The sequence below is a fragment of the Heloderma suspectum genome, chromosome 4 (assembly GCF_057233095.1).
Source record: "Heloderma suspectum isolate Gila_16-S chromosome 4, 16-S_ref, whole genome shotgun sequence".
Classification (NCBI taxonomy): Eukaryota; Metazoa; Chordata; class Lepidosauria; order Squamata; family Helodermatidae; genus Heloderma; species Heloderma suspectum.
The window spans coordinates 8,218,471-8,243,152 of NC_139461.1; positions in this window are offsets into that span (position 1 = coordinate 8,218,471).

Consider the following 24,682-nt stretch of genomic DNA (forward strand, 5'->3'; position numbering starts at 1 on the left):
GGACAACTTGGAAACATTTCCCCATGGAAAGGCTTTTTCTATGTTGCCTCTCCTGGGTCTTCCCTGCCAAGAGACAGCTAGGAGGGGGGATGCCATGAAGGTGCCCTTTCTTTGCTCAGGACATGGGGTCCTTGTGAGGAGAGGGTCTCTTTCTGCTCCTTGAGGGTGGAGTGTTTGAAGTGCCTTCTGCTTTTGTTCTTTCCCCTTTATTGCTGTGAGTTGGATGCAGATGAGGTATGTTATTGTTAGGTCTCCGAACTGAACTGTTTGGTGAAGTGTTGGATGCAATTATATGTTAGTATAGGTATTGGATATTATTAACTGACCCACTGGCATGGCTTGTGCTTAATTAAAGTTTCTGATAGGTTTTGAATGAACTGTGATTGAGTTAACGTTGTATTGAAATGTGTTATTATTTTAGGGCGAGGAAAGAATCCTGCCTAAAACCTGTCACATTCCTCCGTCTTCTTCCTTCTCAATCAACACACTCCAGGAAACAAAGCTCCAGGCTAACAGGACTTTATTGGTTAATGACTAGCTTCTTTACAATGCAAATTGTAGGAAACTCTCAGACTGCAATGAACCAGCTAATCCACGCATCTACGAATATCAATAGAAGATGCAAAGTGGAAGTTAGGAAAGTTGCCATTAGTCTGGGTAAGAACTTTAGGGCCAGACTAGCTTTGCAGGGATGCCCCTCCCTTAGGGTGGCTCCCTCCTACATTGGCTATCACAAGTGGCCAACCTGGCAGAGAATCTGACCCCTGCTCCTAACTTTTCCCGCTTCGCTCTGTGATGGACTCTCACATCCCTCAAATCACGTCCGTGGTCCCCCCCTCTCCTCCAAAACTTGCGTTCTCATGGTGGAGGAATGGGGGAGCTGTTCAGCCTGTCCAATCTCTGTGTCAAGGTCCTGGGAAGAAAGTCTTACCATATCTGGGCTCACTGGGGAGATTGCCTTCCTCTGTTCTCGCTGTTCCCATTCTGATTCTGAATCTGAGCTGCCAGACATCTCCACACGCTCAGATTCATTCCTTACAAAACCCAGGAGAGCTGCTGCCAGTCAGTGTCAACAATACTGGGCTAGATGGACCAAGGGTCTGACTTCTCATAAGGCAGCTTCTATGTTCCTATGTGTCAAGAACTCCATTTTTCTTTTGTGCTCTAACTGGGTGCAAGTCTCCATTTACATGTAGGGATGTAACCACCTGTGGGTCTGTTACCTTGAGAAGTCTCTGGCCTCCAAGGCCAGAGTAAGACCCAGTTAATTGGACAGAATGATCTTAGCTGTGTTTCTGTGGGAACTCCCCCACACCATGGGGTTTGGGAATGTTGTCCCAGCCAGCCTGTGATTGGCTAACAAAGACCTTCCCTGAGTTGTTAGGGGTTTGAGCATAAAAGGAGGTGGTTTGGAGCTACCCCTTTGTCACTGTTTTCATGCTTCAACTTACTTTCAGGCTTCTGATTCCTCTGATCCTGGATTGCGCCATGTCCTGTTGGAAGACCAGGGACCCGTCTACATGTGAGGTTTTCTCCAGTGCTGCTGTGGCTTAAAGTCATTAGGGACACATGATGTCATGGCTGGTGTGCAGCCACCCTGGAGTTTACTTGTGGGGAAGCCACATTTTTGCAGAGTACATTTACTCTGTTGTTTTTCTTTAATTTGGCTCCCCTGTGGTACAGCTGCTGTGTGCCCATCCCCCTGCTTTAAATTCAGTATGATCAGGGTGTTCCTTTCATCTGGTTGTGCCCTCCATAACCAAGGCAACTAAAGTAAGTCATCTGCCTTTCCAGCACATCAAATCCCTGGAGCACTCTTTCGAGCCTTCAGAATTGCCATGCACTCCCATTTCACCAATGGGAGTAATTAGCTTCTGTGTTGATGCACTTCTCTGATGTTTGCATTACTTCACTTCTCCATTATTGTGTTAAATCGCATCTCCGATATTGTGTAAAGTTGCTCCTTTGATGTTATGTAAAAGTGCTTCTCTGATGCTAAGAGCTTTATCATAGTAGTGATCTGGTGAGGTCTTGGGAGTCTGTCATTGTGAGCAGGGAGAAAGTGCCCAGAGAGGAAGAAAGGGTGGTGGAAGAAGCAATAACTCCACAACAGTTTGCTGGAATGGGGCAAAATTGTGGGGGGATGCTCTCAGGGGGAGCCTTCAGATGCCACACTGGAGAATTGGGGATTTGGGCTTCTTCATTGAAAAGTGAACACATTGGGGAAAGGAAGGGGGATTAATTCCCTGGCTATTTGCTGGAATGGAGCTTATTTGCGTTGGTGGAGTGCTCCCATAGGGAGCGAGTATCTAGCCTGCCTTTTTAACACTGTTTCCAGCTTTCAGAATTGTGAATTAGTTACTCTCCATAATAATTTAGTAGCTGGGGAAAGCCTAGACAGGGGCAAGAAACAAGCCTATCTCATTGGTTGAGTAGCCCCTGCCAGTTTGATGACATCCAGTCCTTCTACCCCCACAGCCCCACCCAACCAGGAAGCATGGTCCTTTCAAGCGCTGTGTGACCCCTGAAAACCAGATTTTAAAGGTACGGAACACTCAGCTTTTCTTGCTTCATGTGTCCCTGTTGGACCAAAGCCAATTCCATGAAAATCTGGATAATACTCCAACGCGCTTCTCATTCTGTTGTCGTGAACATCCTGCCCAGTACTTAAGTAGGTATAGGGCAGATCTAGGTAACTTTTGTTATTTTTGGCTGAAGTGTTGTTTCCAAAGGTTACGCTGATTTTTGTATGTCATTTTATTTCCTTTCCCCTTACCCTATGTAAATAAACTTAACACCTACTTCCAGAGTTGTGTGTGCTTCCTTCCAAGCAGGCCTTATTCCTACATCCAGATTCTTCTGCTTGGTTACTTGCTACTGTTTAACATTTTAGGCTTGAGGCTTGTGAATAGGTGGGATGAAGCTGAGCCCCACTTTTGTAAGTCCCAGGAGTGTCCTGTAAGGTCTGACAGTCCTCCAGCTCAGGCTGCAGGGTGGTGGCATCCCACCTTGGCAACTGTTTCACCCTGTCTACGCTGCTGGGCACTAGGGTACTCCTCCGTCAACCCTTCACACTGTGTATTTGCTTTTTTTTTAACTGCTTTGAGCACAATGACTTGCGGAAAATGCAGGATACAAAGAAATTGTCTATGGAAATATTTCTACATTTCAAAGTCTGGCTGAGTACAAGCATACTCCTGCTGCTACTGTTTTGTATGTGTTTACTGTGTTCTGGTGTTAGCCTTGCTTTCTTGCTGCTCCCTCTCTCATATATATATATATATATATATATATATATATATCTCCCAAAAAACTTTGGTAGGAAGTACATTTTAAAGGGAAGCTCTGGCGTGAGCTGGTCCATGAAGTCACAAAGAGTCGGGAGCGACTGACCGAATAAACAATAACAAACATTTTAAAAGAAAAGAATTCCTCCCATGTAATCTAGACAAACACAACTGGATATGTATAAATGCTTGACCATTAATTAGTTTGTGAGACATCTGCATGTTCATGAGAAAAGACTCAGAGGTTTATGGAACTCCCTGGGGTCTTCTAAAATCCTAGCAAGAAGACATGCGAACAATGAGAAACTATTACTATTGGAAACTATTACTCATATACGGGGCTGGCCCTACCATTTAGCAGAGTGAGACGATTGCCTCAGGGGAAGATATTGGGTGTGTGTGTGTGCAGTGGTGGCAACCTCCTGTCTTGCCCTCCTGAACTCTCCAGTCATCCCTCCCTCTTGGTTGGAGAAGAGAGCTGCATATGCCACACAACCAGATGTCTCTGAATTAGCCTGCTGCCTGAGGTGTAGTTGAGGATAGCATCCCATTGCCAGTTTTGAAATAAGGTTTAGAGAGCAATCCTATGCATGTACAGATAGAAAAATGTCCTACAACTAGGGATGGATGGACTCACCTCCGTCCGTCCCTGCCAGGCGCTCACTGAACTTCCACTGCTGCCTGTGTGAGCCACTGGATAGCCTGGTGAGCACCTGGCAGCCTCCCAACCCCATAGCGAGTGGCCATTTTGCATAAAAAATGGAGGCTTGGGTTTTCCGTAAAAAGTAAGGTTGTGCAAACGGAGGCTGTAAAGGGGCCATTTAAGCAACATCACAGGCCTTGGCAAATGGCCTGGTAAGCATGTGGTGGCTCGGCGGCTCTGGCTGTGCCAGACTCCCACCCCTCCTCGGACTCCCACAATATCTCTACCTACAACTCCCAGCATTTTCCAGCCAGCATAGCTGGCTGGGGAACCCTGGGAGTTGTAGGACTTGTTTTTTGTCCAAACACACATAGGATTGTGTCCTTAACTACCCATTCATCTAGCTTCTGGATGGGCAGTTAAGGACACATGGAATGGAAAGGGGCCATGAGCTTGTCCTTCACTGCAGGCAGCAACATGTCTCGGGCGCTCCCTGTGAGCATAGCTATAATGATATAATTCTGTTTTTTTTTTAATCTGTGTTTTATTATTGCTTGCTGCCTTGAGCACTGCTTTTTTAGTGGAAAAGTGGGATATAAATGTAATAAGTAAATAAAGAAAATAACATCTACATGCTTAGACACCCACACTGAACATATGGACATTGGACATTGGTCTGATCCAGCAGGGCTCTTCTTACATTCTTAAGTCCTGCATCATCAAGGGTAGCATCAGTAGCACAGCCCTATGGCTTCTTTTTATGCATGTTTCTCCTTCATGCAAGTAATGCATGATGGGCTCCTCTCAGACCATTTAGCTCAGCACTGAATACTCTCCCCTCCACCTAGCTCAACACTGAATACTTTCCAGCTCTCCAGGATTTCAGGAGAATGCCCTCAGTGTCAGGTGTCCGGCCTCTGGCTTTCTTTGTAGTCAAGCTGTCAAGCTGTGTTTCTGGTCAATTACCTTTATTATGCAAACTACAAACAAGCAGGCCTGGCCTCAGGCTACAAACAGTATCCTCATGCAGCAATTTGACAAGGTTTTCTAGCAGGCTTTGCATAATGCAGTAGGCTTCAAGTAGTTACCTAGGATAAAGCACCATGAATTAGTTGCTATCAAACCACCACTGGCTACTACAGAGCCCCTTTCTCAAACTGAGTGGGCTACCAAGTCCCACCCTCAATGTGGGTCTTTCCATGAGGTTGCCTCACAACCCTGCTCCCTTTGCATCTGATGTTTAACTCCTGGGCCTCCTAATCCTGCCCCCCACCCCTTTGTTAGCAGTCTGCATTCCCACAGGTTCAGAGGGCCTGGCCTGGCTGTCATCCAACTGATTCACTGGGCTTCACCCTCTCTGCCACTGTCATTCTCATCAGCCCCCCACTCCTGCAACCTTGACGCCTCGACAATGCCTCCCTCCTCCCCGTCTGGCTCAGTCAGAATCAGTTCCCATGCCTTTCTGGGGTGTGTTTGCAGAGATGCTGGGCCCCATCCCTACACTCACACCCCAAATCCCTTAACTGGAGATATGAGACCTTGTGCATGATGCAAAGGGTGTGCTCTAACACTCAGCTCATGGCTGCCCCCTTATGTCTGCATACTGACGTAAGCAATGCCTTAACGACTGGACGAATTTGGAGGCCCAGGGAGCGAAATCTCTTTGCTGCACCTTCCAAACGAGAGTTAACAACCCCAGTCTAAAAATACTGCACAGCGGGTTTGCATCTAAGTGCTCAGCATTGTTAATGCACCAGAACCATTACTTAATCTCTCTGCATCTATCTGAGGGACCCTGATTTCCATAATATGAGCAAAGGAGATAAGTGGAGGACAACTGAAATATATTCTTTCTGTCCCAGCTTTTAAACAACAAGAACAACAACAACACACATACACATGCATACAATAAGTGCAGAATGCCAGATTCCAGGACATTGCAACTTAAGAATTGCCCTGCTGGAACAAACCATCCATCTTCAAGGAGAGCTGAGCTGAAATTTGTGAGATATTTTTTCCAAGAATATTTCCGAGATTTTTTTTCTTCTTACCCCCCCCCCCCAATAGAAGACAGCCACATTGCAGAGTTCTCTAAGAATATTCCCACCACTTTTTGTAGTGGCCTCCATTTACCTCCTGCCTCCCAAATGCCTCGGAACAATGCTAGTTTGGGGGGAACTGTTGGGGATGCAAAATGGTGGCCAGCCAAACTCCTGCTGCTGCCACTTATGACTGCAGAGGGGGAAAAAAGGCATAGGGGAAAAAAGAAAGAAGCTGTGCTACTGCCGTTGCTAAGAGCAAACCTCACCCCAGTAAACAGTTGGAGAATTTCTCATCTCACCCTAAGAAATGTGGTGAAATGGCCTCCCCAATATCTCTGCTCACAAACAGGGTAGAGATTTTTTGACAGGCCATTTCTTTCTGTACAGCTGCGTTTCAACGATGGATGTTCAGATGCTCCTTAGGATCTCTCAAAAATGGCATGGTTGTAGATTGCTAGCCCCTTTCTGCTTCGCATCCACTGTGTACCTGCCAGAGGTAGGTACCTATACACTGCGTCTGAAGAGGAGGTTTCTATTCCCAGCCGTTTTTACTACTAGCTATTGATAGACCGGTCCTCCATGAATTTGCCTGGAAAAGACCCTGATGCTGGGAAAGACTGAAGGCAAAAGGAGAAGGGGACGACAGAGGATGAGATGGCTAGATAGCATCACCGATGCAATGAATATGAACTTGAGCACACTCCGGGAGAGAGCGCAGGACAGGAAGGCCTGGCGTGCTATGGTCCATGGGGTCATGAAGAGTTGGACACGACTGAACGACTGAACAACAAATTCTGAAACCAACCCAAGCTTTTGTTATACCATGTGATGATGAATCTCTTAAGTTAACTACACACATCATGGAGAACTAAGGATGGACTAATCTGTCAGTTTTGATTTCTCCATGTTTTCCTGTCCCCCACAATTTTAAGTTTGGTTCCTTCCAAACTTTGGGAATTTCCCCAGTCTTAGGGAGCAATCCTATGGCCACTAGACAGTGTCTAGATGGCCACAGGATTTTTCAGTTTCTGGCAACTGAGCTCGAAGCCGTTTCCAGAAACCTCACTCCCCACCCCCTACGCTGCCCTGTAGGTGGTGTGGTTTGTCCCTGGTTCCATGCTCATAAGCGCAGTGCAGAGTGGGCGAAAATGGGGCATACCCAGGGGTGGGGAGGGGAGGAGAGTGCAGAAGCATCGTTATTATTCTTCCTGTGCACTGTCCAGCCTTCCCCACCCCAGTCCAATGTGCCCCAGCTAGACAGCCAAAATCGGCTGTCTAGCTGCAAATGCAGGGCTGCCAGAGTGCAGAGGAGAGATCCCTTCTGCGCTCTGCCTGCCCTGCACTGGATAATCTGCCGCCTCTGAGTTCGGGTGCGGCCAACTATCCCCATAGGATTGCGCTCTTAAGTTCAGTTGTTCTCAAAGTTTGATTTTCTTATAAAGTTTACATTAATATTTGTATGCATTTCATATAGATTTATCCAAATGCATGATCCTTTGCATGAATTTTGCCTAATATACACATTGTTTTGTAAGCAATTTTCCTGATACAATGCATTTTGATATTATTTTCACTAATATATATTTTTGTGTGTACTTTTCCTTAATATATGCATTTTGTTGATGATTTTTTTGATTGGAGAACTCCATTGCAAAATCTGGAGAAACGTGAAATCTGATGAAGTGGACAAGGTGCTTTCATCTGTAAAGCCGACCACCTGCTTACTTGATCCTTGCCCATCTTGGCTCATTATGAGTTGCAGAGAGAGGCTGGGTGAGGGGATCAGGGCGGTGGTGAATGCCTCCCTTGAGGAGGGAGTGATGCCATCAGCTCTCAGGGAGGAAGTGATAAGACTGCTCTTAAAGAAGCCCTCCTTGGATCCCCAAGTTTTGAACAACTTTCGCCCCATCTCGAATCTGCCATTTTGGGGCAAGATCATTGAGCGGGTGGTGGCAATGCAGTTGAAGGCACACCTGGATTTAGATTATCTAGATCCATTTCAATCGGGCTTCAGGCCTGGGCATGGGACAGAAACGGCCTTGGTCATTTGGTGGATGATATGAGGAGGGCTTTGGATAGGGGTGAATGCTCCTTCCTTGTTCTCCTTGATCTCTCAGCGGCTTTTGATATGGTGGACCACGGTATCCTCCTTGACCGCCTGGAGAGGATGGGCATTGGAGACACTGGATTATGGTGGTCCTGGACCTTCATCTCCAGCAGGTACCAGAGGGTAGCACTGGGAGAGGAGGGGTCGGACCTCTGGCTGCGTGTGGGGTGCCACAGGGTTCCATCCTCTCCCCGATGCTATTTAACATCTATGTGAAGCCGCTGGGGGCTATCATCAGGAGGTTTGGGGTGCAGTGTCATCAATATGCAGATGATGCACAGCTCTAACTCTTGTTCAAATCTTCACCAAGGTTGGCTGTATAATCCCTGTCCAAATGTCTGGAGACGGTGAGTGGCTGGATGGGGAGGAATAAGCTGAACCCTGACAAGACCGAGGTACTTTTGGTGGGAGACAAGAGGAGGTTGGGGGATGTTGACTTGGTATTGAATGGGGTACAGCTACCCTTGAAAGACCAGGTCCGCAGCCTGGGGGTCATTTTGGACTCCCAGCTGTCCATGGAGGCTCAGGTGTCAGCTGTGAGCTAGACAGCGTTGTACCAACTCCATCTGATAAGGCGGCTGTGCCCCTGCCTTCCCAACCATCTGCTCCCATCGGTAGTATATGCCCTGGTCTCCTCTCGTTTAGACTACTGCAATGCGCTCTACGTGGGGTTACCCTTGAAGATGGTTTGGAAGCTGCAGCTGGTGCAGAACACAGCAGCTCACCTGATTGAAGGCAGCCACTGGCGTGATCACATCACTCCAGTGCTGAAGGAGTTGCACTGGCTACCAGGTGTTTTCTGGGCCAAATTCAAGGTGTTGGTTTTGACCTTTAAAACCCTATACGGTTCCGGCCCAGCCTATCTTAAGGAGCACCTCCAGCAACACCAGACAGGGCGCTTAACAAGATCAGCCTCGGATGGCCTTCTCTCTGTCCCATCAGCCAGGACAGCTAGACTGGTGAGGATGAGGGAGAGGGTCTTCTCTGTGGTGGCCCCAGCTCTGTGGAACTCCCTCCCTAGGGAACTCCACCATGCCCCCTCTTTAACGAGCTTCTGCCACACACTGAAAACTTGGTTATTCAGGCAGGCATTTGGGGTGGGCTAGGGTATTTTTAAATAATGTTTTAATGTATGATTTTACTGTTTTAAGTTGTACTATTGTACATCACCCAGAGGGGCTGGGTGACCGGCCAGATGGATGATTAATACATTAAATAAATAAATAAATAAATAAATAAATAAATAAATAAATGTATGTATGTATGTGAATTTTAAAAGATAAATTTTGAGTTGACGTTAACATATTGGTTCAAAAGTGTAAAATTAGATACGTTTACAGTAAAATATGGATTGAATTAATTTATCCCCCATTCATATGGAGAACTCACATTATCTGCTACTCGTGAAGTTATGGTCAGTTTCACTGAATTCTAATGTTCTGAAAAGGGAAGGAGATATTTCTTTCTATAAATCCATTTGTTGTTGTTCAGTCGTTAAGTCGTGTCTGACTCTTCATGACACCATGGACCATAGCACGCCAGACCTTCCTGTCCTCCGCTCTCTCCCGGAGTGTGCTCAAGTTCATATTCATTGCATCGGTGATGCTATCTAGCCATCTCATCCTCTGTCGTCCCCTTCTCCTTTTGCCTTCAATCTTTCCCAGCATCAGGGTCTTTTCCAGGGAGTTTTCTCTTTGCATTAGGTGGCCAAAATATTTGAACTTCAGCTTCAGTATCTGTCCTTGCAATGAGCAGTCAGGGTTGATTTCCTTTAGGATGGACTGATTTGACCTCCTTGCAGTCCAGGGGACTCATAAGAGTCTTTTCCAGCACCACAGTTGGAAAGCATCAATTCTTCGGCGCTCAGCCTTCCTTATAGTCCAGCTCTCACAGCCATACATTACTACTGGGAAAACCATAGCTTTGATTATACAAATCTTTGTCGGCAAGGTGATGTCTCTGCTTCTGACTATGCTGTCTAGGTTTGCCACAGCTTTCCTCCCAAGGAGCAAGCATCTTTTAATTTCATGGCTACAGTCACCGTCTGCGGTGATCTTGCAGCCCAAGAAAATAAAATCTGTCACTGCTTCCATTTCTTACCCTTCTATTTGCCAGGAAGTGATGGGGCCAGATGCCATGATCTTCATTTTTTTAATGTGGAGTTTCAAACCAGCTTTTGCACTCTCCACTTTCACCCTCAACAAGAGGCTCTTGAGATCCTCTTCGCTTTCTGCCATTAGGGTGGTATCGTCTGTGTATCTGAGGTTGTTGATAATTCTCCCGGCAATCTTAATTCTGACCTGTGATTCATCCAACCTGGCATCTCTCATGATGTACTCTGCATATAAGTTAAATAAGCAGGGCGACAATATGCAACCTTGTCATACTCCTTTCCCAATGTTGAACCAATCGGTTGTTCCATGTCTGTTTCTTACTGTTGCTTCTTGACCCTTGTACAGGTTTCTCAGGAGACAGGTAAGGTGGTCTGGTACTCCCATCTCTTTAAGAATTTGCCACAGTTTGTTGTGATCCACACAATCAAAGGCTTTAGCATAGTCAATGAAGCAGAAATAGACGTTTTTTCTGGAATTCTCTTGCTTTCTCCATGATCCAGCGAATGTTGGCGATTTGATCTCTAGTTCCTCTGCCTCTTTGAAACCCAGCTTGTACTTCCAGTAGTTCTTGGTTCACATACTGCTGAAGCCTAACTTGTAGGATTTTGAGCATGACCTTGCTGGCATGTGAAATGAGCGCAATTGTGCAGTAGTTTGAATTCTCTTTGGCATTGGCCTTCTTTGGAATTGAAATGTAAACTGACCTTTTCCAGTCTTGTGGCCACTGTTGAGTGTTCTAAATTTGTTGGCATATTGAGTGCAGCACTTTAACAGCATCATCTTTTAGGATATTAAATCAGATGGAATACTGTCATCTCCGCTAGCTTTGTTGTTAGTAATGCTTCCTAAGGCCCACTTGACTTCACTCTTGAGGATGTCCGGCTCAAGTTCAGTGACCACACTATCATGGCTATCAGGGACATTAAGCTCTTTCCTGTATAGTTCTTCTGTGTATTCTTGCCACCTCTTCTTAATCTCATCTGCTTCTGTTAGGTCCCTGACTTCTTTGTCCTTTATCATGCCTGTCTTTGCACAAAACGTTCCCTTGAGATCTCCGATTTTCTTGAAGAAATCTCTAGTCTTTCCCATTCTGTTGTCTTCTTCAATTTCTTTGCATTGTTCATTTAAGAAGGCCTTCTTGTCTCTCCTTGCTATTCTCTGGAACGCTGCATTCAGTTGGACATATCTTCCCCTTTCTCCCTTGCTTTTCGCTTCCCTTCTTTCCTCAGCTACTTGTAAAGCCTCATCAGACAGCCACTTTGCTTTCTTGTATTTCTTGTTCTTTGGGATGGATTTCGTTGCTGCCTCCTGAACAATGTTACGGACCTCCGTCCATAGTTCCTCAGGCGCTCTGTCTATCAGGTCTAATCCCTGAAATCTATTCCTCACCTCCACGGTATATTCATAAGGGATATGATTTAGGTCATACCTGAATGGTTTAGTGGTTTTCCCTGTGTTCTTCAATTTAAGCTGAAATTTTGCAAGAAGCAGCTCATGATCTGAGCTACAGTCAGCTCCAGGTCTTGTTTTGACTGACTGTATAGAGCTTCTCCATCTTTGGCTGCAAAGGACATAATCAATCTGATTTCGATATTGACCATCTGGTGATGTCCATGTATAGAGTCGCCTCTTGTGCTGTTGGAAAAGAGTGTTTGCTATGATCAGCGTGTTCTCTTGGCAAAACTCTATTAGCCTTTGTCCTGCTTCATTTTGTACACCAAGGCCATACTTGCCTGTTATCCCGGTGATTTCTTGACTTCCTACTTTGGCATTCCAATCCCCTATGATGAAGAGGACATCTTTTTTTGGTGTTAGTTCTAGGAGGTGTTGTAGGTCTTCATAGAACCAATCAACCTCAGCTTCTTCGGCCTCAGTGGTTGGGGCATAGACTTGAATTACTGTGATGTTGAATGTTTTGCCTTGGATTTGTACTGAGATCATTCTACCGTTTTTGAGATTGTACCCCAGTACTGCTTTTCCCACCCTTTTGTTGATTATGAGTGTTACTCCATTTCTTCTAAGGGATTCTTGCCCTCAGTAGTAGATATGATGGTCACCTCAAGTTTTGAACAACTTTCGCCAAGTCTCAAATCTGCCATTTTTGGGCAAGGTGATTGAGCGGGTGGTGGCGGTGCAGTTGAAGGCATACTTGGAAGAAACTGATTATCTAGACCCATTTCAGCGGGCTTCAGCCTTGGGCATGGGACAGAAACGGCCTTGGTCACCTTGGTAGATGATATGAGGAGGGCTCTGGATAGGGGTGAATGCTCCTTCCTTGTTCTCCTCGACCTCTCAGCGGCTTTTGATACCGTTGACCACGGTATCCTCCTGGACCGCCTGGAGGGGTTGGGCATTGGAAACACCGTATTGCGGTGGTTCCAGTCCTTCCTCTCCGGCAGGTACCAGAGGGTAGCTCTGGGAGAGGAGGTTTCGGCCCTGTGGCCACTTACTTGTGGGGTGCCACAGGGTTCCATCCTCTCCCCGATGCTATTTAACATCTATGTGAAGCCGCTGCAGGCTATCATCAGGAGGTTTGGGGTGCAGTGTCATCAATATGCGGCTGACACGCAGCTCTACCTCTCATTCAAATCTTCACCAAGGTTGGCTGTAGAATCCCTGTCCAAATGTCTGGAGACAGTGAGTGGCTGGCTGGGAAGGAATAAGCTGAAGCTGAACCCTGACAAGACCGAGGTACTTTTGGTGGGAGACAAGAGGAGGCTGGGGGATGTTGACCTGGTGTTGAATGGGGTACGGCTACCCTTGAAAGACCAGGTCCGCAGCCTGGGGGTCATTTTGGACTCCCAGCTGTCCATGGAGGCTGAGGTGTCAGCTGTGAGCCGGACAGCGCTGTATCAACTCCATCTGATACAGCAGCTGCGCCCCTTCCTTCCCGACCATCTGCTCCCATTGGTAGTACATGCCCTGGTCTCCTCTCGTTTAGACTACTGTAATGCGCTGTACGTGGGGTTACCCTTGAAGATGGTTCGGAAGCTGCAGCTGGTACAGAACGCGGTGGCTCGCCTGATTAAAGGCAGCCGCCGCCGAGATCACATCACTCCAGTGCTGAAGGAGCTGCACTGGTTACCAGTTGTTTTCCGGGCCAAATTCAAGGTGTTGGTTTTGACCTTTAAAACTCTATATGGTTTCGGCCCAGCCTATCTTAAGGAGCGCCTCCAGCAGCACCAGACAGGCCGCTTAACAAGATCAGCTTCGGATGGCCTTCTCTCTGTCCCATCAGCCAGGACAGCTAGACTGGTGGGGACGAGGGAAAGGGCCTTTTCTGTCGTGGCCCCCACTCTGTGGAACTCCCTCCCTAGGGAACTCCGTCATGCCCCCTCTTTAATGAGCTTCCGTTGTGCATTAAAAATGTGGTTGTTCAGGCAGGCATTTGGGGTAGGTTAGGGTATTTTAGAAAATGTTTTTATTGTAGAATTTTATTGTTTTAAACTGTTTTATTGTATGTTGTACATCGCCCAGAGTGGCTGGGTGACCAGCCAGATGGGCGATTAATAAATTTAATAATAATAATAATAATGAATTAAATTCACCCATGCTTGTCCATTTTAGTTCGCTGATTCCCAAGATGTTGATGTTCAATCTTGCCATCTCATGTTTGACCACCTCCAGCTTACCTTGATTCATTGATCTGACATTCCAGGTTCCTAAACAATATTGTTTTTTACAGCATCAGACTTTCTTTTCACCACCAGACACATCCACAGCTGAGTGTCCTTTCACCTTTGGCCCAGCCGCTTCACTCTTTCTGGCGCTACTGGGAAATTCCCTCTGCTCTTCCCCAGTAGCATATTGGACACCTTCCGACCTGAGGGGCTCATCTTCCGGCATCATCTCTTTTAGCCTTGTGATATGTTCCATGGGGTTTTCTTGGCAAGGATACTGGAGTGGGTTGCCATTTCCTTCTCCAGTGGACCACATTTTGTCAGAACTCTCCGCCATGACCTATCCGTCTTGGGTGGCCCTGCACGGCATAGCTTATGGCTTCACTGAGTTCCGCAAGCCCCTTCACCACAATAATCTCTCTAATCACTCTCCTCATCATTGCATGCCTGTTTTAAAAAGTATAAGCCCCAGTATCCCTGCCAGGCAAGGATGTTCTGCTTCTGCAGCAGATTTTTTTGAGTAAGGGGGTGGGCAGGAGTTCTCCTTCTGAGCACCTCCCATTTGAAGGTTCATACCAAATGTACTTCCAGTGAAATGTTGCTGTTTAGGGATAAAGCAATTACAATATTTGGTTGGGTTTCAAACAGGTCAGCATAATTATCCATTCATACCAGGGTCTTAACTGAAAAAGGAGTCAGAGAGATGCCAGGGTGACCATGGATGTGATAAGCGGGTTTATGTCGGTCGGGACTCCGCCAGTGGGAAAGTCATATTCTGGTCTGCTTTTCTTGTCTGAGCTGCCACTGTGAATTACTCCTGCTTGTGAATGTTCAATCCACTCTCAAGACTCCTTGCTTCCATTTATTTATAAAGAGCTTGAGCTTGGAAACCAATATTTTACAAGGGGCTGATTGATCACCATGCATTTACCAAGTGTCACTTAAAATAACTCATAGAAAATAGGTGTTGTGTGTTTTCATAAAGCCGTAGGAATGACTTACAGATGATTGCCTGGGTACAAGATACAAATGACAGACATTTAATGGAACAACGGCTTTAAATCTTTTAACCTTTTATTTTATTTTATTACCTAGTGCTTTCAAGGAAAAAAATTAATATGGAGTGTTCAAACAGGGTGTTTTGTTTCGTTCTCAAGAGAAATTACCATGTAGCAAGAGAGGGAAGGTCCTTTAAACCAAAGACAGTTATGCCATTCCATGCATGGATTCCAGTGTCGCTCCTCCATAGAAGACTCTAGAGTAACAGTTCAGTTCAGGCAAGGAGATCGGTAATTCTCTAGCTGAGAGTATGGTGTACTGGTGTAATTTTAAAAAATGGTGCAACGTGCAACATTAAAAAGAAAGAAGGAAGAGATCACACAAAATGGAGTCATTATCTTTGTGTTTTTAAACAAGTATAATTTTAATGGGGTGTTTTCATCTTTTTATTCTTTTACTGTTTTATTCTTTTGTGTTCACCACTCTGAAATCTGTTCTAGATATGGAGGGGAATTGCAAATAAACAAAAAAAAAATCTGTCCTCACCAGATACGAAGCACATTTAACATCTCTATGGGTTGGATCCAGTCTCAGTCATGCTTAGAGTAGACCCATTACAATCAGTGTGGCTTAAGTTATTCGTGATGAAATATTGATCTGATTGATCTCAGTAGGTCTACTCTAAGATGATAAAGCATCTGGATCATGATGCTTAAGCATGCTTAAGTCCAGATCCAACCCCATGTCTTCTAATATCTACATAACGTTCTGGGTTCAGTCTGTTCACTATGTGATCCCTGATTGGGTGAAGTCACCACGTGGCTAAATCTAGGTAGGAGGAAGAAGCATCCACCAAGAGGAAAAAATGGCACCAGCCAGGGAAACACCACAAGATGGGAGGGAGGGGCAGAGGGAGAGAGGGGTATCTACATTATCTAAGTGTTTTTCAAGGGGAAAATACCCCCCCAAATAGCTATTTTCTACCTGGGAATTCATTTTAGAGACTATGCAGAGCAGCTTTGGTGTCCATTCCTGAAAGGAGACTGTATTCAACCTCTGGAAAGGGCATTTAAACTCTGCAGTAAGAGAGCTTATGAAGGGCCATTGCACAAGCCGGGCTGAATCATAGAATCATATTGTAGTAGGGTTGGGAGGGGCCTACAAGGCCATCTAGTCCAACCCCCTGCTCAGTGGAGGAATCCAAGTCAGAGCATCCCTGACTGGTGGCTGTCCAGCCTCGTCTTGAATGCCTCCAATGTGGGAGAGCCCACCACCTCCCTAGGTAATGGGTTCCATTGTTGCATTGCTCTAACAGTCAGGAAGTTTCTGTACTTCTATTAATGCAGCCCCAAATAGCATTTGCCTTTTTTGCAGCCACATCACATGGGTGGCTCATATTCAGCTTGTGATCAACAACAATTCTAAGATCCTTCTCGCTTGTAGTACTGTTGAGCCACGTATCCCCCATCTTGTAACTGTGCATTTGGTTTCTTTTTCCTAGGTGCAGAACTTGGCATTTATCCCTATTACATTTCATTCTGCTGTTTTCTGCCCAGCATTCCAGGCTATCAAGATCACCTTGAATTTTGTTTCTGTCTTCCAGGGTATTAGCTATCCCGCCCAATTTTGTGACATCTGCAGATTTGAGAAGCATCCCCTGCACATCCTCATCCAAGTCATTAATAAAACTGTTGAAGAGCACTGGGCCCAGGACTGAGCCCTGCGGTACCCTGCTCATTACCTCTCCCCAGTTTGAGAAGGTCCCATTGATAAGCACTCTTTGAGTCCGATTCTGTAGCCAGCTGTGGATCCACCGAATCGTAGTTTCATCTAGCCCCCTTTGAGCTAGTTTGCTCATCAGGAGATCATGGGGCACTTTGTCGAAAGCTTTGCTCAAGCTGAGGTATATGATGTCCACAGCATTCCCACAGTCCACAAGGGAGGTGACCTGATCAAACAATGAGATCAGATTAGTCTGGCAGGATTTGTTCTTGACAAATCCATGTTGGCTTCCGGTAATCACTGCTTTGTTTTCAAGGTGCTTACAGATTGATTGCTTTATAATCTACTCCAGAATTTTCCGAGGGATTGATTTTAAAAAAATTAACCTTTTATTGTGAGTTTTTACAAAACAAAAGAAACTGAAAACATTACAAAACCTAAAAGAAGAAGAAAAATGAAATAAAAATAAAAATACAACAACATGTTCAAAATCCTCAGCTTCTAACATTATAATATTTGAGGGGGGGTAGGTAGGTGGGAAAGGTTACACATAAACTTCAGTGAAAGCAGACCAAGTATCCGCATAGAGGTCCATTTGCAAGTTACACCTATATACCACTCTTTCAAATGTTGGTAGTGTTGTTAAATCTGCAGTCCATTGTGTTACAGGAGTGAGCTTTGATCCAACCAATATCATAGTATCAGTCTTCTAGCAACCAAAAGGGAGTGAAAAATCCATTTACGCTGACGATGTGTTATGTTCCAAGAAGCAGGTAAATAATTTAAAAGAACATTTGTATCAGTAAATATTAAAGAGCTTTCCAATACAAAAATTATCCATACAATAACTTCCCCCCAAAAGGAGGTGGCCATTGGGCATTTCCAAAACATATGAATAAAAGAAGCATTGACTGCATTACACCTCCAAGAATTAGATGAATTTGACAAACCTTTATTAAAAAGACATTGTGGTGTCCCATAGACCTGAAACAAGAGCTTTTACTGAATAAGGCGTAACCGAAGAGCCATCGAAATGTCCGATACAGACACCAAAACAGCAGTCCATTTCCATTCCTGCTGTAAACCCCTTGTATCGTATTTATTCATTGATAATAAATATTTATAAACATGAATCATAATCGATATATCTGATCAGCTTCAATAAGTACTTCCAATATTGAAGGGGACTCCGAGGCAGTAAAAGCAGCAGGACTGAATCTAGATACCAACAAATGTTTCAATTGCAAATACTGCCGCTGAAGCCGACAGATCAAGTTGATCTCGCAAAATTGAAAATACCAGAATTTTCCCAGGGACTGATGTCAGACTGACTGGTCTGTAGTTCCCAGGTTCCTCCTTTTTGCCCTTTTTGAAAATAAGGACAACTTTAGCCCTCCTCCAGTCATCAGGCACTTCCCCCGGCCTCCATGATTGATCTGTGAGCAGCTGGATGTTCCTATCACACATCAGGTGATGGGATATGATGCTCTTTCATTCCAGCCCATCTCTATGATAAAGTTTTATGCTCCAGCTCTGTGACTGCCATGCCCGCCTCAGGAGGGCTCCTTTTCAGAGGATGTCCAGGAGCCCCCCACCCCCCATCTGTGTCAAGCGACCTTATTCCCAGATCAGGGGGATCCTGGGCCAAGGCGGGGAGACATCTGTTGACTCTTCCCCTCATGACATATTTAGCCCCCTCTCTGGCTCAGAGGCCAAGTGTCTAAAAAGTTGAGGCTCAGTCAGCTGCCAGATGCAGAAATACCCATTGAGGAATAAGGATTCCTTGTGAGTAGAGCCCTGCTCATGAGTAGGCCATTCCTCCGGTGACACTGATGGCCTGCAGCTGAGCTGTGGGTGGGGCTTTGAAGGCTCAGGCTTAAACGCCTGCAGTTCTAGGCACAGAGTCCTGGAAGTGTGTCTGAGTACTTGTTCCCAGATGCCTGGCTTATATGTCTGTGCTATCTTTGCCTTTCTCTGGAGCTCCCTGCATTTGCATGGCCTTTGGCCTTGCCTCGGCCTTGCCTTTGGCAGTGATGCTGGAGCTTTGTCCCTTCAGGACAATGATTCTGTAGTGGGCTCATAGCCAACCACTCTTGGGGTCTGGAAGAGAAGTGGCTGCTGATAATAGAAACACAGCAAAAAGTTATCCAACTGGGTGAAGGTCACAGTCTCAACTGGAAACAATGCAACTGATCTCAGTGTGTCCTGCATAGTACTCATGGCTCTTCCTGAGATAACATTTATCTCCTGGCCCTTATAAGCTCTCCAGGGGGAACCTCTGAAGATCAGTGCCCTGACTTGTGTCATTGCTGTTGACAACAGAACCCTCTTCTCCTCTAGCTGCAGCTCCTCCTTTGTCCCAAGTCGCAGTCAACTGATATCTCAGAGCCTGCCCTAACTGCTCTCAGATCTCATCTTGCTGTGACAGTTAGTGGTGATATAGCTAGTATTGGTATAACCAGGGGGGCCTGCAACAAAATGTTGCAGTATGGGAATGGTCCTGTAAAGCGTGCCAGACATCTAGCTATCGTATCTTCCAGGATATTCCATTCCCTCCTCCCAGTTCTCCAGTCTCTCCCCTGCCCCAAACAATCATCCATCACTCTGTGATCACTGACCATGCTCAATCCTCATTGAGCTGGTTTTTGGGGTGGGTGGATGTTTCATTACTTTTTTCCTTAAGGTGTGTTTTTTTTAACTTCTGCAAACTTTGGAGGTCCACCAAGCCTGCAAATGCCTCCTTCTCTGGGACCCCCTGCCAAAGGAAGTGTGGTGGATGGCTACCAGGATGAGGGCCTTTTCTGCTGTGGCACCCAGCTGTGGAATGAGCTCTCAAGAGAGGTTTGCCTGGTGCCTGCGTGTACACCTTTCGGTGCCAGGTAAAGACCTTTTTTATTTTCCCAGCATTTTAGCACTCTAGTCTTTTAGCTCCGCTGTTTTAAATCTGTATTATAAATCTCTGCATTCCTGCTAGATTTTATTCTGGTTGTACTTTTATATTGTAGTTTTAAGTGTTCCTATTTCATATTGTTTTATGCTGTACTTCGTGGTTTTAATTTCTGTGAACCGCCCAGAGAGCTTTGGCTGTTGGGCGGTATAGGAATGAATGAATGAATGAATGAATTATTGTGTGTAAGTTTTGGCTTCAGAAGGATCCACACCCAGAGAATGAGTTTGCTATTAGTACAGGATTAGTATTATTCATACATTGCTTCAGTGGAAACTGTTGTGGTGTCCTGTGTCCTGGATGGGAGGGATTTCTGGGGAGTGGGATGTTTAGGTAAGATGGAGGGGAGTCCACTGGAGGGCCAAATGCCTCAAACTAAACATGGTGGGTGTCAAAGTGTTGCTAGAGGGTGCTATGGATGTTTCTGCTTTGGAGGCCTCCTTTCTTCCCCCTCCATCCCCACTGCTTTAGACCTATTTGTTGTTGTTGTTGTTGTTCAGTTGTTCAGTCGTGTCTGACTCTTTGTGACCCCCTGGACCATAGCACGCCAGGCCTTCCAACCCTACTATTCTATGATTTCTAGGCTACCTCTGTCCAACCTCTGTTCAACCCTGGTTTCAGTTCAGTGACCAAGATTTTGAGAAATAACACAGAAAAACCCTTGGCAGACTTGATCAGAAGAGCAGCCCATCCTGAATCACCAGGAGGGTGCAGGGGCACTGGAGGAAAGACTGGGCCTTGCAGCCGTATTGTAAACTCTCAAGAGTAGGGAGATCTGTAGGAGACTAACAAAACCTGAATGTTCACTTCAGCTATCAAATTCTACTTGATCCTACCAGAAAATCTTGACCTAAAACTCATGTTTGAATGGATGACTCTAGCTAATTAACATATATCAATATTGGCTTGGATCCAGCTTCTTTTTCTACCAGGGGGAGCATTCCGCAAGTGCAGTTCTGCTCAGGAGACCCCCACCAGCTGAAGGAGTGGGGAGGCAATCCTCACTGATTCCCCCTCGTTCTGCAGCCCACAGCATAACCTCCTCCACTGTTCCAGAAGGCCCCCCAATCTGTGTTAACACTGTTGTCGTTCAGTCGTGTCCGACTCTTCGTGACCCCCTGGACCACAGCACGCCAGGCCTTCCTGTCCTCCGCTCTCTCCCAGAGCTTGCTCAAGTCCATGTTCATTGCATTGGTGATGCTATGCTTCTTATTTGTAAGCCAGGGGAGAAGTAACACAGCCCCTGACCTGAAGGTTGTCCTTTGTGATCAGACACAGGTTTTCAATATCTAAAATTTAAGTGTGTGTGTGTATGAGAGAGGGAGGGAGCGTGACTGTGGGGTGTGTGTGTGAGAGAGCGCGTGAGCGAGAGGTGTGAGTTGTATGTCATATGAATTGTTTGTTTGAGTTCTGTGTGTGTGCGCATGTACATCCACCACCTGAGCAGATGCCCATTGTGGCCCCCGGCACTGAAAAGGTTGCACACTCCTGATCTAAATGATTGTATTCTGTTATTTGGTTTCAGCAGCTGTGTGGTCTTACGCATTTCTCTTTATTCTCCTCACCACCACCAATTAGTTTAGCTCTACTTGTCAGCAAAACACACACACACACCCCACAGCTATTTTATTTCAATGGCGGTGGCGGTGTTTTCACGGGCTGATAGTATTCTCTGAAATGCAAGCGCCTGGACGGAAGAGGCCGCTTGAAGGACAACGTTGGTGGACTGAATTCCACCTAAGCGAGGCGTGGAGCTTTCTTCCCAGGCCTTCAGGGGGGATTAGCTTTCCCTTTGAGACTGCTCCTGTGGCTACGTCAAGGTTAGCTAATCTCCAGTATGTCTTAATTCCTGTTACTGATTTTGAAGGACAAAACATGTCCTAAGAAATACACGAGCGTGGAGATGCACGCTTCAGCCACGCGGGGGCACTGCTTCTCCATCTGCCTAAAATGCTGCAGCCATTGACAAGCCAGTGGTTAAAAATATAAAAATAAATGAGGCACCGAACAGAAAATAACAAGCAAGAAAAGCCCATATGAGGCACAGGGAGTCTTGCTCCTGCCGAGTGGAGAAATAAAACCGAACATGTGTTTAAGATCTCAGCATTTTGCTAAATCTGCAAACATGAAAAGCCCACCCTAGCTTCCTATCTAGTCTGCTTTGCACTGCAAGCCCCTTGTCTTTACATTCAAAGTCCTCCATGGGTTTGCTTTCCCTCATCTCTGCCCTCCTATCCCTGTCTGTGATCTTTGCTCCTCCAACGTTATTAGCCTCAGCTGCTCAAAATCTTTGGGGGTTGGGGGGAATCTGCCCTTTTGCTTATGTTATGAAATGCCAAGTAGATGATATAATTAAATAAATAGTCCTCAGGACTAATCTTGCTGGGTCTCATAATTATGGGTCTGGTATACAAACTGCAAATATTACAAGGGGGGCCCTTGTAAGAAATGCCTATATTCTGAACTAGGGCCATATTCTCTCTCCCTCCATCCTGCTCTCTCTTCTCCAGCTCAGGTTATGATCCCAAGCTGAAGAAGAGCTACAAAGGGGATAGGGTTCTCTTCTCTCTGATGGGAATTACTTGGTATTGTTGCCTCCTGTTAACAAGGCAGTTAGCAGAGAAAAACAAAAGGCAGAACAGAATAAGTGTTTACCAGTCCCACATGCACACAAGGCTAAAGAGACGACACCCCTCTTTAGTGAAGAAAAGGTTAAATGGTTTATTCACAATATTCTTGCATAAAAATGCAGGTGCAGTGTAGAGTTTCAAACAAAGTTTGTTCACTCCATTTCTTTTTTCTATAAAACCAGCAGGAGAGGGAGAACAAAAAAAGCTACTGTCTGCTCCCAGCAATGGAGGAGGGTCAGAGGGGGCGGGGGATGGAAGGGGAGGAGCAGGAAACCACACTGTAGGATATAGAGATCCTAAGGCTAGCTATGCTCAGATTCCCATGAACTAATTGCAACACTGCCCCCTTCCTGTAACTTACAGAAGAGGTTGTAATATTCCCCACACTCTTGAGGTCCCCCTCACTTCCCTGGCTGTGGATGCCACTGCAGCTGTGGGGATGGCGGTGACAGTGGGGCGGGAGAGAAGGCTCTTTCTCTTTCCCTCTCTCCTGTATGGGTGCTTAGAACGTTGCTGTCTCTCCATTCCAAGAGGCAGAGACCCTGGGTAATGTCATTTTCCCAGGGCATCGCTCTCCTTTTTCTTCCCCTGTCTTTCTCCCTCTTCGATACTGGGAAAAGTGACATTTCCCAGAGATAGGGGAGAGGAGAAAGAGAGGGGTATGGGGAAGAGAGAAGAGAAAGACGGAGGAAAGAGTGAGAGAGAGAGGTCTCTCCCCTTGCCATCACCTGGGATGCTGGGAATTGTAGGCCTTTTCTCTGTCTAAACATGCATAGGATTGCGCCCTAAGGCTTGCAAAAAATCCTGGGGTCAGCACTCACCCAGTTGTTCCGTCAAGCTGGCAAATGTGAATGCTGTTTTTTAGTTATTGTTATTAAATGTTGCCTCATTTTGTATCAGATTATTCTCTGTCCCTGTTGTACGTGTATTGGAGGTGGGGGACCAACATTTAAGGCAATTCAGTCTCTGAGAAGCAGGGACGAAAAGTACCGCAGTGATTCAAATGCTAGCAAGTGGCTTTGAAAAGATGATTTCTGCCACTTGAATGACTGCATGGCACCTTTCTGACCTTGGAGAGTCAGGCTCTCCAAAAATAAAATTGCCTACTGCTGCAGGGAAACAACGTGCATTTAGGGTGGGCTTATCCCAGACAAGGGTGGCTTATTATTTAATTGTCACACAGATGTCGTACTCCCCACCCCACCCCACCCGAATCTCACCCTAGGTCTCCTGTCCAAGCTGTTTACGAAATGAAATGCATTAGCAGTAAAACTGTGTCACATGCCTTCAAATAGTTCTCCCCTCCCCCCATAGGAAGGTCCCATCCATTATTTGGGGAGGGGATACTGTAGCTGTAATACTGTCCAGGAGCTCTGGCGAGGACGGCTCTAATAATAAATCAGTCTTCTTCATTGATCTGGAAAAGGCCTTACCTATTCTGGTGGAGCTTGGCTGTGTGATGGATAACCTTGTGGGGTGATTTACACTGAGCTGCAATGACTTATTTACCTTTGTTTTGCCTCACAGAGTATGGCAGGCAAAACCTATCGGGGGTTCCCCTGAGAAGAATCATGGGTTGTGGCTAAGATGGGCCTTACTGGTCTAGTGGTGAGCACCGGCAAGCTATAAGCTCACCATGCCAAGACTCAGTCCGCTTTCGGGAGGCATGCAGAGATACGGGATGCCATCGCCTTAGTGCATGTTGAAGAACTATGCAATATGGCTTCCCTGGCACCCTTCAAACCCTGAGCCTCAGCCAGTTCCAGCCTTACCCGCATCACTGGGGCAACTGCTTCCCCACTGCCTCTTTCTATGTCACTTCAAAAACATTTGGATGTAAGAGCCACATGGATAGGGCCAATGAAGTATTCCTTATCACCTGCCTGTGTTGACTGGTCAGACTGGGTGGCATGGAACTCCCATAATTCCCAGCCAGCATGGGCAAAGGCACCAGGTTGGAGAAGGTTGGGCTAAGTAGTAGAGGGACACCCAGCATGAGAAGATTATTCCCATCACACCCTGCTTGTGGAATTCTTGGAAGCATCTGGTGGGTCACTATGGGAAACAGGAGGCTGGACAAAGTGGACTTTTGGTCTGATCCAGGGCACTTTTTCTGTTCTTATACTAATGTTGTAATATCAGTTCTTTTAGCTGCCAGAAGGGCACAGAGAGTCCATTTGTGCTGGCCATGCATTACTTTCCAGGAAGCAGGTAGATAATTTAAAAAAGCATGTAATCAGTTAATATTAAGGGGTGTTCCAATACAAAATTTATCCATATAATGACCTCTTGCCCCAAAGGGGCAACTACTGGGCATTGCTAAAACATATGCTTAAAGGAAGCATTAGCTCTGTTATACCTTCCAACATTGGAAGGGTAAACCTACATCACCTCCTGTAATGTAATGGACTGAATACTTGACAGTGCTTTCAATATTTGAACAGGTGCTGTATAGACACCACCTGCGAATGAATACATATTTGGTCTGCTTTTGTTGAAGTTAATGGATAGTTCTTAGACAGACAGACAGACAGACAGATATAGATACACACACACACACACACACACACA